This window comes from Sus scrofa, chromosome 9 (genome assembly GCF_054392235.1).
Source record: "Sus scrofa isolate SSC_HxYL_T2T_F1_AM1 chromosome 9, Sscrofa_HxYL_maternal_Yorkshire_Landrace_v2.0, whole genome shotgun sequence".
NCBI classification, from domain to species: Eukaryota; Metazoa; Chordata; class Mammalia; order Artiodactyla; family Suidae; genus Sus; species Sus scrofa.
This window is the reverse complement of record NC_139391.1, coordinates 80,018,734-80,036,565: the sequence shown is the minus strand read 5'-3', so window position 1 is coordinate 80,036,565 and position 17,832 is coordinate 80,018,734. Positions and strand designations below refer to the sequence as shown.

General features: G+C 38.6%; 1 protein-coding gene across 6 annotated transcripts in view; it reads right to left on the bottom strand.

Annotated features, from left to right (window-relative positions):
* Positions 1-17,832, bottom strand: part of ASB4 (ankyrin repeat and SOCS box containing 4) — a 431,270-nt gene that overhangs the window by 46,755 nt on the left and 366,683 nt on the right. The gene's annotated exons all lie outside the window — the stretch shown is intronic.

Genomic DNA, 17,832 nt, shown 5'->3' with positions numbered 1-17,832 from the left:
GTAAAATTTGGTTGTGATGACTGTTGTACACCTATAAATGTAATAAAATCCATTAAGTAATTAAAAAAAAACCAAAATTCTCAGTTTGCCACTTGCAGGACATCATCATAGAATATTTATTTCTTGCTCTTCAGCTCTTATTTCTCAAGACTGCTATAGATCAGAATTCTAGAAGATAGAAGAAACTAACTTATGAGGCTGATGGTTCATAATGGTAAACCCACCCATTTGTTTAGAGTTCTTCAGCTCTAATATATATATATATATATATATATATATATATATATATATATATATTTGGTCTCTTTGCTATTTCTTTGGGCCGCTCCTGCGACATATGGAGGTTCCCAGGCTAGGGGTTGAATCGGAGCTGTAGCCACAGGCCTATGCCAGACCCACAGCAATGCAGGATCCGAGCCGCGTCTGCAACCTACACCACAGCTCACGGCAACACCGGATCGTTAACCCACTGAGCAAGGGCAGGGACTGAACCAGCAACCTCATGGTTCCTAGTCGGATTCGTTAACCACTGCACCACGAAGGGAACTCCCAGCTCTAATATTTATATTAGGATTGCACTTTTCCTTGTTTTAAAAGGGATAAAATGGCCATACTATCCAAAGCAATCTACAGATTTAATGCAATCCCTATCAAATTACCCATGACATTTTTCACAGAACTAAAACAAACAATCCAAAAATTTATATGGACTCATAGAAGACCCACAATTGCCAAAGCAATCCTGAGGAAGAAAAACCAAGCAGGAGGCATAACTCTCCCAGACTTCAGGCAATATTACAAAGCCACAGTCATCAAAACAGTGTGGGACTGGTACCAAAACAGATATACAGACCAATGGAACAGAATGGAGAACCCAGAAATAAACCCAGACACCTATGGTCAATTAATCTTCAACAAAGGAGGCAAGAATATAAAATGGGAAAAAGACAGTCTCTTCAGCAAGTAATGCTGGGAAAGCTAGATAGCCACAAGTAAATCAATGAAAGTAGAACACACCTTCACACAATGCACCAAAAAACTCAAAATGTCTTAAAGACTTAAACATAAGACAAGACACCATCAAACTCCTAGAAGGGAACATAGGCAAAACATTCTGACATCAATTGTACGAGTGTTTTCTTAGGTCAGTCTCCCAAAGCAATAGAAATAAAAACAAAAATAAACCAATGGACCTAATCAAACTTAAAATCTTGGAAAGGAAAGCATAAAAAATAGCAAAGGAAAACCATTCAAAAAACAAAAAGACAACATAGAGAATGGGAGAAAATAGTTTCAAATGATGCAACTGACAAGGACGTAATCTCCAAAATATACAAACAACTCATACACTCAACAGCAAAAAATACCAACAACCCAATTGAAAAATGGGCAGAAGACCTAAACAGACATTTCCCAAAGAAGATATAGGGATGGCCAATAGGCACATGAAAAAAATGCTCAACATCACTAATTATCAGAGGAATGCAAATCAAAACTACAAATGACATACCACCTCATACCAGCCAGAATGGCCATCATTAGTAAGTCTACAAATAACAAATGCTGGAGAAGTAATATGTGAAAAAAAGGGAACCCTTCTACACTGTTTGTGGGAACATAAATTGGTACAACCACTATGGAAAACAGTATGGAGTTACCTCAGAAAACTAAATATAGAACTACCATATGATCCAGCAATCCCATTCCTGGGCATGTATCTAGACAAAATTTCACTGAAAAAGACACATGCACCCCTATGTTACAGCAGCAGTATTCACAATGGCCAAGACGTGGAGAAAACCTAAATGTTCAATGATTAAGATGTGACATATATACATAATAGAATATTCCTCAGCCAGAAAAAAGAACAAAATAATGCCATTTGCAGCAACATGGATGGAACTAGAGACTCTCATACTAAATAAGTGAGAAAGAGAAAGACAAATATGTTATGATATCACTTATATCTGGAATCTAATATACAGCACAAATGAACCTATTTATACAAAAGAAACAAACTCATGTACGCAGAGAACAGACTTATGGTGGCCAAGAGGGAGGGAGAAGGAGTAGGATGGACTGGGAGTTTGGGGTTAGTACATGCAAACTATTGCCTTTGGAATGGATAAGCAATGAGATGCTGCTATATAGCACAAGGAACTATATCTAATCACTTGTGGTGGAACATGCCAGAGGATAAGTGAAAAAAAACTGTATGTATATGTATAACTGGGTCACTTTGCTGTATTGCAGAAATTAACAGACATTGTTAAATCAACCGTAATAAAAATAGAAAAAATAAAAAATAAAAGGCATTTCTAATTTTCTGAATGGAGTATCATTTTACATGATGCCAAGATCAGAAAATATAAAGAGTTATGTAATAATCTCCCTCCCACTGTTGCCCCCATCTGCCCAGTTCTTAGTCATGACCTCTCAAAGCAGGTAGCCATAGTTCTTAGCCTCCTGTATCATTCCAGACAATTTTAACACACATGTAGACACATTCAAATATAAATATATAATCTTGCTTCTTTTTTTTCTTTTTTGGCTGCACCTGTGGCATGCAAAAGTTCTCACGTCAAGGACTAAATCCACACCATAGCAGTGTCCCCAACTGTCACAAGAACAACACTGTATCCTTAACTAGCTGCACCACCAGGGGAACATCTAAACTTGTTTCTTTTTATTACACAAATGGCAGCATATTATACAGACTATTCTGTACTTCTTTTTTTTTTCACATAAACATACAGGAACCTTCTACAGCAATGCATAAAGAACTTCTTTGCATTTTTTTAAACTGCATAGTATTTCATTGTACAAATATACAATTATGCATTGATGGGCATTTAGGTTGATTCTAATTTTATTGTTTACTATTGGTTTTAACAATATTAAAAATAGCAAACTATATTAGTTTTTTGAGGCAGCCATAACAAGTTACCATAAACTCAGTGGCTTAAACAACCTCATTTATTATCTACAGTTATGTAATCAGAAGTCCAGGTGAGTTTGACTGGGTACTCTGCTCAGGGGCCAAAAAGGACAAAGTTAAATTGTCAGCCTGGAGGGGCTTTTACCTAGAGGTTTCCCTTGCTGTCTTAGTTGGGTTGTTGGCAGAATTCAGTCCTTGGGTATGTGGGACTAAAGCTCTGGTTTCTTTGCTGGCTGTCAGCCAAAAGCCACTCTCTGATCCCATTGGTAGCATCATGGGCCTCCTATTCCAACTAGCAAGGGCATGGCCTTAGGTCCTTCTCACTCTTGGAATCTCTTTTACTTTCCTTTCTGCCATCAGCAGGAGAAAGCTTTCTGCTTTTAAGGAGTCAGATGATTAGATCACATCCACCTAGATACTCTCCCTATTTTTAGAAATTCTGCTTACCATACTCATCTTGCCCTTATAGCATTTTCTACATGCTTTGCATTAGCTCACAAAATCCTCACCACAACCTATTATGTTATATCCATTTTACAAGTGAATAATCTGAGACAGAGTGGATGAGTAACTTGCTTTCAGTCACAAAACTGTGAGTGATGAAGTCAGGAGCCAAATGGGACATTCTGTCCCCAAACCTGTGCTCTTGAGCACTTCTTCCTACTGTCTGTTACAGATGAAGCCTTAATGAATAATTCTGTGTATTAGTTATTGCATCAACCAGAGTCCTACAAGAAATGTAGGATATGTTCAAAAGAGTGTAACTGGAAAGAGTATAATGAAGCAATTACAGAGTGATGGGAAAGATTAAGAGAATCCATAAAAAAATCACAGGGTTAAGACCAGATTTGAGCCCAAGTCCACAGGTGGTTGTTTTACATCCATAAGCTTGAAGTGAAAGAGAAGAAAACTATGTTATCTGAGGATAGCAAGAGATGTGTGGCTGTAGAAGTTGGCTTCTGTGCCAGGACCTGTGACCATAGAGGAACACAGCCATTGCCAGAAGCACAGCTAGGCAGGGAAGGAGTAGGGGAAGGCAAGGTTACGTCCCTGGTCTCCCCCTCCTCCTCACTTCCAGTCTCCTTGCATTGGTCAATTCCAAGGAAGCCTAAGAAATACACTCTAGAGAGTGTATCTCATGTTTAAGTTCTGGGGCTCGAAGTAGAGTGTGGAAGAGAATGGTTTTAGGGAGCAGTTTGGATAACATAGTGTCTTAGCGTTCTATGGTCAGAAATTCAGGGTCAAACAGGGACCAGCAGCAAGCCAAGAATGTGTTTCAAATGGATAATAGGTCTTGACATAAAAGTTTTTAACTTAAAACCTGAATCGGACCTGTGATGTTGGGGCATGCAGACTATTCACATAGCATCACTATCTATCACTGTCAAGTACTAGTGGATCTGCTGGATCATAGGTCCCAAGAGTAGGGCAGTTGTATCTTAGTCTTGATGTATGCTAGATCTAGTTCATACTGGCAAGTGAGAACTGACACTTAAATTTTCAGAAATTTTGTTAGTTTTTGTCACATTGGTAGCTCGGAATTGGCTCTGATGGGAGTACTTATACAATAAACATAGAAAATGGGAGTTCCCGTCATGGCTCAATGGTTAATGAACCCAACTAGTATCTATGAGGACAGGGGTTCGATCCCTGGCCTTGCTCAGTGGGTTAAGGATCCAGCGTTGCCATGAGCTGTAGTGTAGGTCACAGACTCAGCTCAGATCCAGCACTGCTGTGGCTGTGGCCAGCAGCTATAGCTCCGATTCTACCACTTGCCTGGGAACTAGGTGCGGGTGTGGCCCTAAATAGACAAAAGACAAAAAAGAAAAAGAAAAAAGAAAAAGAAAATGCTACTAATCAGCCAATCAAGCTTTTTGCTTTTCTGGACAGCTGGTTGATAAACATTTACCAGTGTGCTTCTGGTATTGATTATCTCTTGCTCTAGGCCCCAATAAAACTATCTTACAGGTTACCCAAATAAAGGCGGCTGGTGCAATATAACCAAACATGGAGTATCTTGGTACTGAATTTTAAAGAAGCTCACTATACACTGTCTCTATTTATTTACAGTGATGTTGCAAGTTTTAACAACTTGTCTCTCACACAGATGCCCAGACCAGCGACCCCGTCCCCCACCTCCCAGCACAAAACTTTATCCATTGAGCAGACTTCCATGCTTTCACAGGGTTTATCTCCTACTATATGTTTTACTCTATGGCATTATGTGACTTACTAATGCACTTGGAATATAGCCAATAGTTTGTAATAACTATCATGGAGTGTAACCTTTGAAAATTGTGAATCACTGTATTATACACCTGTAACATATAATATTGTGCAGCAACTATACTTCAATAAAATAAATAAATAAATAAATAATGTTTTTTTAAGGAAATTGGTACTCCCTTTGCCAAGCATTCCTTAATGCTTTAGCAAATAAAATGCCTTCTAGTTCTCTTGCCAGTTATGATGGAGGATGGGAGGTCACTCTACAATCTATGTATAAATAGATCCACGTCAGCATTCTCATCAACTTAGCCTTTGAAGTCTCCCCTTACAGCTTGCTCAAAAAGTTCGACCATCACTGCTTCATTAACTGTAGGTCTGTTTCCTGGGCTTCAAGGGAACCACACCCTGATGCTTGAACCAACGCATTAGACCACAGATCCTTTGTGAAGATTCACATCAACACATCTGGCCTGAAACAACCTTATGTTTCAACTAACACACTTAGGATCGACACCCATTTTGTTTCCTAGACTCCTGCTAATACAAGTGGGCAAGTATGCTTTATCTCCTCCTATAGGAGATCTTGTACTTTTCTCTTTGGGTTATGCTGGCATTTAACTCTCAGTATGGGTCTGGAAGTAAATAAGGGGTCGTGAAGGTGGGTATGGGAAGAACTGGTTGGCTCCCCTTGTGAGGTGAACATCCTAAATTAAGCCAACAAAGGAAATTTATAAAAGTCAAGCTTCCTTGGGAAAGATCAGGGCTGCTTACTCAGGCGAGGAAGATTCAGGGAGATTTCAGTGTTAAAAATTTTCAGCTTCATATGTAGTTTTCCAAATATTCCTTTTCTTAGAACCACAGGTACCCTCATTAAGTAGTGCCTTAACTGCATAAGATACCCAGAGATGGTAAATATTTAACAAGCACTATTTCTCTGTTAGACATATGGCTAGTGTTTGGACCTAATTTTTGGTCATGTGTGCCCTCTACAAAATATTTTTTTAAGGCCACCATTGAAGTTTTTTTTTGATTCTCTTCTTGTTTTTCAACTTAAAGTTTCAAGTTTTTAGGTTTAAACTTCTCCCTGCCATCCCCCTTTTGTAAGCTCTCTAAGGCAGTCAGCAGCAGCCAGGCCACAAATTAAAAACACCATTGTTGCCAGAGAAATTAAGCACTTTAGTCATTCGATCTTGCTGAGCCAACCACTTGTGCTGCATCCTGCAATAGTGATATCTTGAGGAATCATGATATTGCTACATATTAGGGATTACAATTATCCTGCTTTCCCCTAGGAGAGGCTATTTGTGAGCTTATCAAAGATTTGGGCAGTGGAATCCCAGAATCCCATTTTGAGGGTTTGTTTCCTTGAGCCATTTTTGATACCAATTAGTGTATCAGTCAAGAGCCCCACCCTCTACTTCCAGAAACAAATGGCACACTCAAGGGGTTTAACTACAGAGAATTTAATGAAGGAAATATTTTAAGAAGAATAATGTATTCAGAGAAACCGAAATAATAGAATATCTACAGATAGATAGATGGATAGATAGAGATATAGATATAGTATAGATATATCTATCTATCTCTATCTATCTATCTATCTATCTATCTATCTATCTATCTATCTATCTATCTATCTATCTATAGAGAGATTACTACCAGGAATAGGCTCAAGTGAGTATGGAGGCTGGAAAATTCACAATCTGTAGACTCAATATCCCAGTTTGAATCTGAAGGTCAGGAGGTGCTATAGAACCAGGAAGAGATGATCTTCCAGCTTGAAGACCTTCAGCAGGAGAATTCTCTATCACCTGGGTGGAGGGTCAACTCTGTGTTCTACTCATGCCTTCAGCTGCCTGGATGAGGCTCACCCACATTATGGAGGGAATCCCCTTTTCTCAGTCTACTTATTACGAATTTCATCCCAAAACACCTTCACATAAACACCCAGAATAATGTGTGACCAAATGACTGGGCCACAGGGTGCCCAGATATATTGAAACATTACATTAATCATCACAGATGGATAGAGTTAAGGGAACTGAAAAGAGATGGTGAATACCCTGGGATTAGCTGCCACATAAATCTGTTACCAACTTTGTCCCACAGGGACAAGAGGGAAGAATTGATGTCATCAGACTCTGGTGATAGCCACAGCCATGGAAGAGGCCATCTGATATTAGCTGTGGTGACAGAGAAACAAAATCTCTTCCAGAATCACTCTTGCCAAAACAGGAGTCAGTGGAATATACATATTGATCTCTCTCTTCCTCTCCCTTCCAATCTCTTGCTGATGACCCACCCATACATTAATCCAGCCTAAAAGGAAATCAGAGGATAGAGGAACATAGGTGACACATTCAAGAGAGGTTAGTCTCTACTGAAAAAAAAAAAGTGAAAATGGGGTGAAGAAGCAAACAAAGAATAACCATGGTCTTCCTCTGGTACAAATATATATATACATATTATTTCTCTGGTACAAATTATATATAGTATGCATATATAATAAATTCATAGAAGTGGAATTAATGGGTCAAAGAGTAGGTCCATTTGTAAGTTTTATAGATTTTCTAAGCTCTCTCCCCACTTAGGGATTGTAGCAATTTACATTCCCTCCAGTCCTATACACGAATGACTTTTATCACAAACCTTGTCCACCAGGCACTATCAAAAGTTTGGATTTTTGTCAATATGGTAGGTAAGGAGGGTTATTTCTGTGTCGTTGAATTATGTATTTTTTTTTATGAGGGGATATAATATCTTTTCATATAAATTAATAAGAACTTGTTCAATTACAAGTGGTACAAAACTCAGATTAATCTGGTTTTAGCAACAGAGAAGATATAAGATTCATGTAAAAGTCAGTGAGTATATCTAGAGATGTTCCTTGATCCAAAGAGTCAAAAGATGTTATCAAGCCTGACCTAATTCTCTCTGTCCCCTTGTCCCTGTGTCTCTTCCTGCCTCAGTCTCTCTCTGTCTCTGTCTCTCTTTCCATTTCCCTTTGCTTGGCTCTGTTCTCTTGTAGTGGTCCCAAGCCAGGCAGCTCCAGGCTTTCATCCTCACAGCTCCAAGTTCAGCACAAAGATCTAGGTCTAATTCTCATTGACTTATATGTTATTATGTGCCTGTCCTTGAACCATCGCTGTAGACAGAGGGATGTGATGCTCCATTTTCCCAGGCCTGAGTCATGGGACTGTATATCCTTAAACCCATGCACGTATCTTCAGAGATGTGCATATCAAAATAACGCAGCTATACGCAAAAGAAAAATGTGCTTATCCACATCCCAGAAGTCGATGAGAAAACAACCCTAAACTCATAAGTAAACTAGTTATGTCTCTAATCCAGAACCTCTAGGTTGTGAGTATTCTTGGTTGGGTCCTAATGTGGCCGGCTTCGCCTAGTCCAACAAACCAGGATTAAATGAAAACCATATCTCACTTTATACCACTTACAGGAAGTGATAATGACAACTGAAATAAAACCCTCCATTTGAAAAAGAGGAGAGTGGGAAATCGCCCACAGGGGTCTCTGGCTTGAACACTTACTAAGACCCCTGACTCTGAGGGGAAGTTAGCTCATTAGTCATGCAATGTGGCCACCCTGGAAGGTTCTCTCTTCTATCTTTCAAGGCTCCATCTGAGGTGGTGACCTTTAGAGAGATTGCCCCTTCTATGGGTTCCATTTGTTTAGCATCTCATTTCCTGAAGGAGTATGTTTGAAGGCTGGGAGTGCCCTTGGAGGGTGAACGATAGCAGGCTACTCTTTGCCGGGTCTAAGGTTTTTCTAGCTGTGAATCTCTGTTAAAATGTTAGGAGCCAATAACTCCATAAGGTAAGTATTATTATTCTCATTTCATAATACTGCTCAGAAATGTGAAGCGGCTTTGCCCAAAGCCATACAGCTGGGGAGTAACAAAGCCAATGTTTGTAACCAGGGGAGTCTGCATTACCCCTCTACTTCAGACTTTTTCCCTGTGTACCTAAATTTTAAAATAGTTTTGTTTGCAATATCTCTATCATTATTAGCAAAACTTTCATATCTAAAAACTCTAGTGGGAAATTCATTCTCACTGCCCTTCCTCCATGCCCTACTAAATTTCTCTGTCAGAAGAAAATAATGAAAAACACAAGAAAAATTCTCAATTTGTCCTGCAGGTGCCACCCTCATCATAGAACATCTGTTTCCAGCTTTGCAGCACAGCTCTTAGGGCTGCAATAGACTCAGACATTCTAGAAGGATTCAAGAAGCTGCATTCAATTTATGCAGTTCAGTGCCAGTATCCATAACCTGTTTTTTATTGTTTTGAATGTAACTCCTAGATTCTAGTTAGGACCTTTTACATTTTCAATTCATTTAATTTTTGAACAGGTAATATATTTATAATGGCTCCAAAAAGAATATAGTGGAAAAAATTTCTCTCATTATGTCCACACCAAAAGTTACCAGTTACTAGTTGAGTATGTTTTATTTACATAAAAGAAAAAATGTTTAAAAATCACCTTCTCTTATTTTGTATGGTAGAACACCATAACATTTTTTTTCTTGATCTTGATTATTCCATTAACACTATCTTGGAAATCTTTCATATCAGTACATAAATTTTTTTTTTCTTTTCTAGCTTCAGAGTATTCTAATTGTATGGATACACCTAAGTTTATGCACTCAGGTCTTTAGTGATGAATATGTAGGTTGATTTTGTGCCAATAAAAATAATGCTAAAATAAGTAGCTTTGCATATAGTTCATTTTGCAGGTGTGCGAATATATCTGAAAGTGTTTGAGGATTCATGCATTTGCAATGTTTATTGACATTTCCAAATTGCTCTCCACAGGGCTTGTACCAGCTTATACGCCTGCCAGCCATGTATGAAATTGTTTATTTCCCTACAGCTTGGCCAACACAGTATGTTTTGGATTTTTGCCAATCAATCTGAATGGGAAAAAAAATGGTATCTCAGTTTTATTTTTTATTTCTTTTATTATAAGTGCATTTCAGCTTCTTTTGATTTAAGAGCCATTTAAGTGAGTTAGAATCCTTTCAACAGCAAGTGATAGAAAACCCAACTCCATAGCCTCATCAAGAAGATGTTTATTTTCTCATGACTGACAAGTTTGGAGGTAGATGCAGAATTTACTGTCGGCCTTAATCCAAAGATTTAAATATCACCAAGGCCTGTGATTTCTCTCTCTCACTCTCTCTCTGTCTTACTCGTTCATTTGCTTGCTTTCCCTCCCCCTCTCCAACTCCAGTTTCCTCCAGTCTTGACCCTCTTCTCAGACAGACTCTGATTGCCCAATGCTCACAGACCTGCACTAGACAGGGGATGCAGTGCTCTGACTGGCCAGGCCTGAGTCATGTGATAGAGCTCAAATCTGCCCAAACTAAATGGATTGAGTGAGAGGTGGGATTCTGCCTGTCCAGCAAAAGCTCAAAGTGGTATCATGTGAAGAAGGATAGATAAGCACTGGCTGGTGAACAGTGGAGATCTGCGCTGTAATTCATCTCCTTAGCAGCTCAACATCTACATACCCTTCTATTCACATACATCTTAAAAAGCACTCATGCCATAGTTGTGACGAAGCCGTAGTTATATATTGTGAAACTGTACTCACTCCCTTCTCAAAGGTTGACCACACTGACTGGTGTGGTTATTGCTCCAAGTTCAAGATTTCTGAGTAACGTGCAGTCTTATTGGTCATGTCTCCAGGCCCAGCAACCTATGGTTCCGGGGTAACCATAACGCACACATGAAAGGACAGAAAAAGAACAGGGCAAGCACAGCAAAACGTCCCTTTAGTAAGGAGGCGAACAGGAAACGGCATAAAGTAGTCTCGGTGCAGTCTGCCCAGGGCAGGAAGAGCAAGGAGTCCCTGACCTGGAGGAAATGTGAGCTCCCTAGCCAACCTGGCTGCTCTGGTCAGTTCTCTGGAATCATCATCTTTGTCCCATATTTTCATATCCCCTCTGAGTTGGAGACTATGGAAAGAAGGCTCCTTCTGTGGGTTTCATTTCATAAGCAACTCTCTTCCTGTAGGAATGGATTTCAGGTGTTTAGGATTGCCATAGGATATAATCACAGGCTATTCTTTGACAGATTTTGAGTTTTTCTAGCAAGAAAAAGTCTCTTAAAACTCTGTGAGGGAGTTCTCTTGTAGCACAGCAGGTTAAGGATCTGGCATCGTCACTGCAGCACCTCGGGCTACTGCTGTGGCACAGGTTTGATCCCTGGCCTGGAAACTTCCACATAGTATGGAAAAGAAACCAAACCAACTCAACCAGTCAACCAAACAAACACTGTGAGGCATTAACCTGCAACACCATTAACCTGCAATACAGATAGCATATTTCTTATTTTACAAGAGTAGATACTATGGCTCAAATGTTACGTGTCTTTACCTACAGCCATACAACTGAGGAGGAACAAAAAGTGAGTGACAAAGCCACTATCTGTAACCAGCTCTAAGGCCTATGCTTATGTGAGAAATTATGTTCATAGAAACTAGCAACTCCAATGGGAAAAATCACCACTCCTCTCCTATGCCCTGCTAAACTCTGATGCTCCTTCCCACTCATTCCCCCTCTCCCAGAAAGCGCGCGCACGCACACGCGCGCGCACGCACACACACGCACGCGCGCGCGCGCGCGCACACACACACACACACACACACACAGTGGATATATTCTCTTTTTCCAGTAGGTGGCGCTGCTAACCACAGGATATTTCTTTCCAGCCCTGCAACCTGATCTTTCAAGGCTAGAAAGGATCAGAAATTCTAGAAGATGGAGTTCAGGCTACAGACAATTCAGCCTAAGGATTCCTATTTGTGAGTTTAGATTTCTAAAGCTCCAACACATAAGTTAGGGTTATTTTCTTCTGAAATTTTATTTACTTCATTTTTGAATAGGTTATATACACTTATAGGTTTCAATAATTAAAATGTACCCCAAAAAATCTTATTTGAAAAAAATCTTCCTCTAAATCTGTCTTTAATCCACCAATTTCCTCTAAAGAGCCTTTATGATGGTATTCTTTGTCTATTCTTCCAGAGATTTTAATCCATATGCAACTAATTATGAACATAGATTCCTTTCCCCATCCCCTTTTAATGCCAGTTATTCACATTCTTCTGTTCCTTTTTTCTTTTTCTTCTAAATAATTATACAGATAGCTTGCCATTACCAGTTCCTAAAGAAATTTTTTCCTTTTAAGAGATTTAAAGTCCTCCACCATGTGAATGAAACTGATTCTCCAGTGACAGGCATTTAGTTTGATTTCTATTGTTTGCACTTCCAAACAATGCTGTGTGAATAACCCTGTCCATGCCTCATTTTGCATGTGAGGATATGTATCTGCGGGACAAATTACACATGAGAGCAATTACTGGGTGACACATGTATTTGCAGTTTAATGAATACGCCTTTTACTTTCTTTAGAGATTATTAAACTCACATGCTCACTAGTAAAATAAAGTATTTCCTCATAGTTTGGCCAACATAGTGTGTGATCGATTTTATTTTTCATCAATATAATGGATGGAAAATGCAATATAATAGATGGAAAAACTTATTTTAAATTCATACTTTTATGAATGACATTGAACAACTTTTAATAGGCAGCATTAGAAATGATTAGGGTTCTTTCAATTACAAGCAAAATAAAAGCAAAAACCCTTTAATCTGCCTTTACAAAAAGAGATTTATTGTCTTTACAACTGAAAAGTCAGGGATAAATCTAGAGCCTCCAGTATGCTGAGATACAAGGGTACAAACGATGCCCTCAATTGCTTTCTCTTTCCCTCTCTCTATCTTCCTTTCTCCAGTCTGTCTTCCTTTGCTGGCCAGGGAGGCTCCAGGACTGTAGCCTCATAGCCTCATCTGTGGGTAGGCTGCATTTATTTAGCATCTAACCTCTTGTTGATGTAGGTTCAGAGGCCCGGGGTTGCCTAAGGGGTTGAGCAACCACAGGCCATTTGGGGAGCAGCATTAATATTTCTTAGGTGACACAGTTCACTTAAAATATTAGTAAGGAACAGTATGACAAGATTGGTATCATCCACATTTTATGAGTGAAGAAACCATGGCTTTAAAAAGTTGTTAAGTGCCTTTGCCTAAAGCTACACAGACAGTACATGCTAAGGACAGTATTTGTATACAGGTGTATCTGACAATAAGTATACAAGGATTAGCAAAATGCTTTTGTTCAGGAACTGCAATGGAAAATCAATTACCAGCACAACCCATGCTCAACCACTGACTCTCAGAATGAAAAAAAGAAAAACAAATGAAACATTCTGGATGTGTCCTGTAGGTGCCACCATTACCAGGGCTATCTCTTTTCTGCCATTAGCACCGATTTCTTTAAAGCTGAAATTCTAGAAGATGGAAGAAAACCTTCTCTTTCAGTTTATGCGACTGACATTTTGCGTTGGCATCTCACATATAATTTAGAATTCTGGAACTCTGTTAAGCTGTTGTTGTATCTTTCTAAAAAAAATCTGCATTTGAAAATATTTGTGAAGAGTCTATGTAGTTCCAAAAAATTTAAATACAGTAAAATAAAAGGTATACAATAAAAAAATCTTCCTCCCAATATATCCTGCCCTAAATCCTGTTTTATACTGCCCCTTCCCCATAGATAACTATTCCTCTTGTTATTTTTTCTATCTTTCCTGAGACATTCATACATGTTCAAGCAAATATGAAAAGATCTTTCCTTTCTCCCCATTTATACAGATATATTACACAAATATGTGCACTTAAAATTTTTCTCTTAACATATGTTGAAGATATATATTCATATTAACCCCCAAAGAAATCCTTCATTCTTTTTTTACAGCTTGATATATTCCACTGTATGGCTGTACCATATTTTTTATTTATCCAGATCCTATTGCTGGATATTTACATTGATGTTTTCCTATTACACTGATGCTACAATGAATAAATATTCCTTCATTTTATATGTACAAGTATACCTGTAGAATAAATTACAGAAGTGCAAGCTAAAAAGTAAATGCATTTGTAATTTTTATAAACATTCCCAAATTAGCTACCACATGGACCATATCACTATAACACTCACCAACGAAGTAGGACAATTCCTATTCTCCATAAATTGGTCATTTAAAGTGAGTTACCAAGATATCAGACCTTTGCAAATCTGATAGGTAAAAAATGATATGTCTTTGTGGTTGTATTTCCCATATTTTAAGTGGGATTAAGGATCTTTTTATTTACTGAAGACCCAGTGCATTTAATCAAGATTTTTTTCACTTGTGAGGTTTAGAAATCATAGTCACTGAAGTAAAAGAAATTTGTTATTCATATAAACGAACATGGATATTCTTAGATTCCAAGATCTCTCTCGCTCTCTGCCCTAACTTCTCTCCATCTTAAACAGGCTTCTTTCATGTGGTGACCCCTGGTAGTTTCAGACTTATAACCTTACAGCTTCAAGTTTAGCTCCAAGTTCTTTTCTCTAGAAAGTTCTTCTTTGTTTGAGGTGGTCTTTGTTAGACTGTGCTCAGTTCCACTGGAGTGAGTTTGCGAGTGCTGAGGTTGTTTTAGGGCTTGGACATCACTATCCTATAATAGCTGTAAGCTTTAAAAAGCAACACAAGGGAGTTCCCTTTGTGGTGCATTAAAAATGCACCCGACTAGTATCCATGAGGATGAGGGTTTGATCCCTGGCCTTGTTCAGTGGGTCAGGGATCCGGCATTGCTGTGAGCTGTGGTGTAGGCTGCAGACGTGACTCGGATCACATGTTGCTGTGATGGTGGTGTAGGCTGGCAGCTGTATCTCCAATTTGATCCCTAGCCTGGGAATTTCCATATGCCATAGGTGCAGCCCTAACTAGCAAAATAAAATAAATAAATGAAAAATAAAAAATAAAAAGCAACAGATTTATAAGGATGGTAATATTTACATTTTACAAGTGAGGAAACTATGGCTTGAAGAGGGTAAGGACTTTTGCTATGAGTGACAGGGAGAGTGTCAGAATCCAGGTACATTTCCCTCTTCAGCGCACTGCCCTCTCAGTCTGCTCCCTATGAAATGGCTTTGTCTACAGTGCTTACATCAGTAATTAGCAGCAAAACTTTTATTTCTAACTACAGCAAAGGGAAACCATTGGTCACAGTCCTAATCCATATATTCTAAACTCTTCTACCTTTAAAGTGGGAATAAAGTAACAAAAAATTCTCCACTTGTCCTGTAGGGGCCACCATAATCAAGGACTGTTTCTTTTGAGCACTGCAGCTCTGATCTTTCAGAACTGTAAACAACCAGAAATTCTAGAAGGTGGAAGAAGCCTGATAAGTCATTATATGGCATCAACAGTTTAGTGCCAGAATCTCCACACATATTCTTGTTCTGATGAATTAGTTATGATGCAATTATTTTCTTTAAAATGAAGTTATTGAATTTTTGGATAAGTAATATATGACTCCAAAACAAAAAGAATAAAAGGATATTCAGTAAAAAAGAAATTCTCCCTTCTAACCTTGTTACCCATCTACTAAATTCCCATTCCCTGCTTCTCAAATATCTAATGACTCATTAGTTTCTTGTATATCTTTCCAGATATTCTTCCTTTTTTATACAAGTGATAGCATAAAATTGATTGGCAAAACAACATATCTTAGAACTATAACATGTCAAAATACAAATACTTGAATTTTAAAAATCATGTTTATAGTACTCCACCATATGGATGTACCATACTTCATTTAACCTCTTAATGGGTTTATTCATATTTTTCAAGAGGTCAATTTGTATCTCTTATTGTTACACACAATACTGTAATGAGTATCTTCATACATATGATGTTTTTCAGACATGTAAATACAGTTGTAGAATAAATTTCTAGAAGTGGATTTTTGGGGGCATAAGTTCACAATTTTGTTTTTTTTCTTTGGTCATGCCCTCAGCAAGCAGCAGTTCCTGGGCTAGGGACTGAACCTGTGCCACAGCTGTAACCACAGCCATGGCTGTGACACCAGATCTTTAATCCACTGAGCTACAAGAGAACTCCCTACACATTTTTTTCACATTTTCTTTACTTTTTTTTTTTAGTTTGTATAACGATTTTTTTTCCCCACTATAGCTGGTTTACAGTGTTGTCAATTTCCTTTTTTTTTCTTTTTGGTCTTTTTGCCATTTCTTGGGCTGCTCCCGCGGCATATGGAGGTTCCCAGGCTAGGGGTCTAATTGGAGCCTATGCCAAAGCCACAGCAACGCAGGATCTGAGCTGCGTCTGCAACCTACACCACAGCTCACGGCAACACTGGATCGTTAACCCACTGAGCAAGGGCAGGGATCGAACCCGCAACCTCATGGTTCCTAGTCAGATTCGTTAACCACTGCACCACGATGACGGGAACTCCTCAATTTTTTACTGAATAGCATGATGACCCAGTTATACATACATGTAAATATTCTTTTTTTGCACATTATCATGCTCCATCATAAGTGACTAGACATAGTTTCCAGTGCTACACAGCAGGATCTCATTGTTAATCCATTCCAAAGGCAAGAGTGTGATATTCCATCCCACTCCCTCCGCCTCTGCTTTGGCAACCACAAGTTTATTCTCCAAGTCCATGATTTTCTTTTCTCTGGAAAGGTTCATTTGTGCCATATATTAGATTCCAGTTATAAGTGATATCATATGGTATTTGTCTTTCTCTTTCTGACTTATTTCACTCAGGATGAGAGTCTCTAGTTCCATCCATGCTGCTGCAAATGGCATTATGTCATTATTTTTTTTAATGGCTGACTAGTATTCCATTGTGTATATATACCACTTCCTCCTAATCCAGTTGTCTGTTGATGGACATCTGAGTTGTTTCCATGTCTTGGGTATTGTGAATAGTGCTGCAATGAACATGCGGGTGCATATGTCTTTTTTAATGAATGTTTTGTCCAGATATATGCCCGAGAGTGGGATTGCTGCGGATTTCTAAGGTACCTCCATACTGTTCTCCATAGTGGCTGTACCAGCTTACATTCCCACCAACAGTGCAGGAGGGTTCCCTTTTCTCCACACCCCCTCCAGCATTTGTTATTTGTGGACTTATTAATGATGGCCATTCTGACTAGTGTGAGGTGGTATCTCGTGGTAGTTTTGATTTGCATTTCTCTAATAATCAGTGATGTTGAGCATTTTTTCATGTGTTTGTTGGCCATCTGTATATCTTCCTTGAAGAAATGTCTATTCAGGTCTTTTGCCCATTTTTCCATTGGGTTGTTGGCATTTTTGCTGTTGAGTTGTATAAGTTGTTTGTATTCCTTGCACATTTTTAATCTTAACAAATAGTCCCACATTGCCCTTTGTGAACATTACAACTACCATACATTTCATCAGTAATGTATGGGGATGCTCTCTTCCTCATAGCATGTCCAACATCATGTGTTACTGTTGGATATTTTTAATCTGATAGGTGAAAAATGGCACCTCTTTCCATTTTAATTCGTTTCTCTTGTTTTGAGTAAGAGTGAACAACTTTTTTTTAGATTTAAGAAAGCATCAAAAAGCCAAACACAATGCAGCTAAAGAAAAAAAAACGGTGATGTACTTTTTATAAGGCCATGTAGAGACTTCATCTCACCTTTCAGATTTCTGAGGTCCTCTGGATAAAGCAGATCTCTGGGAAGCATC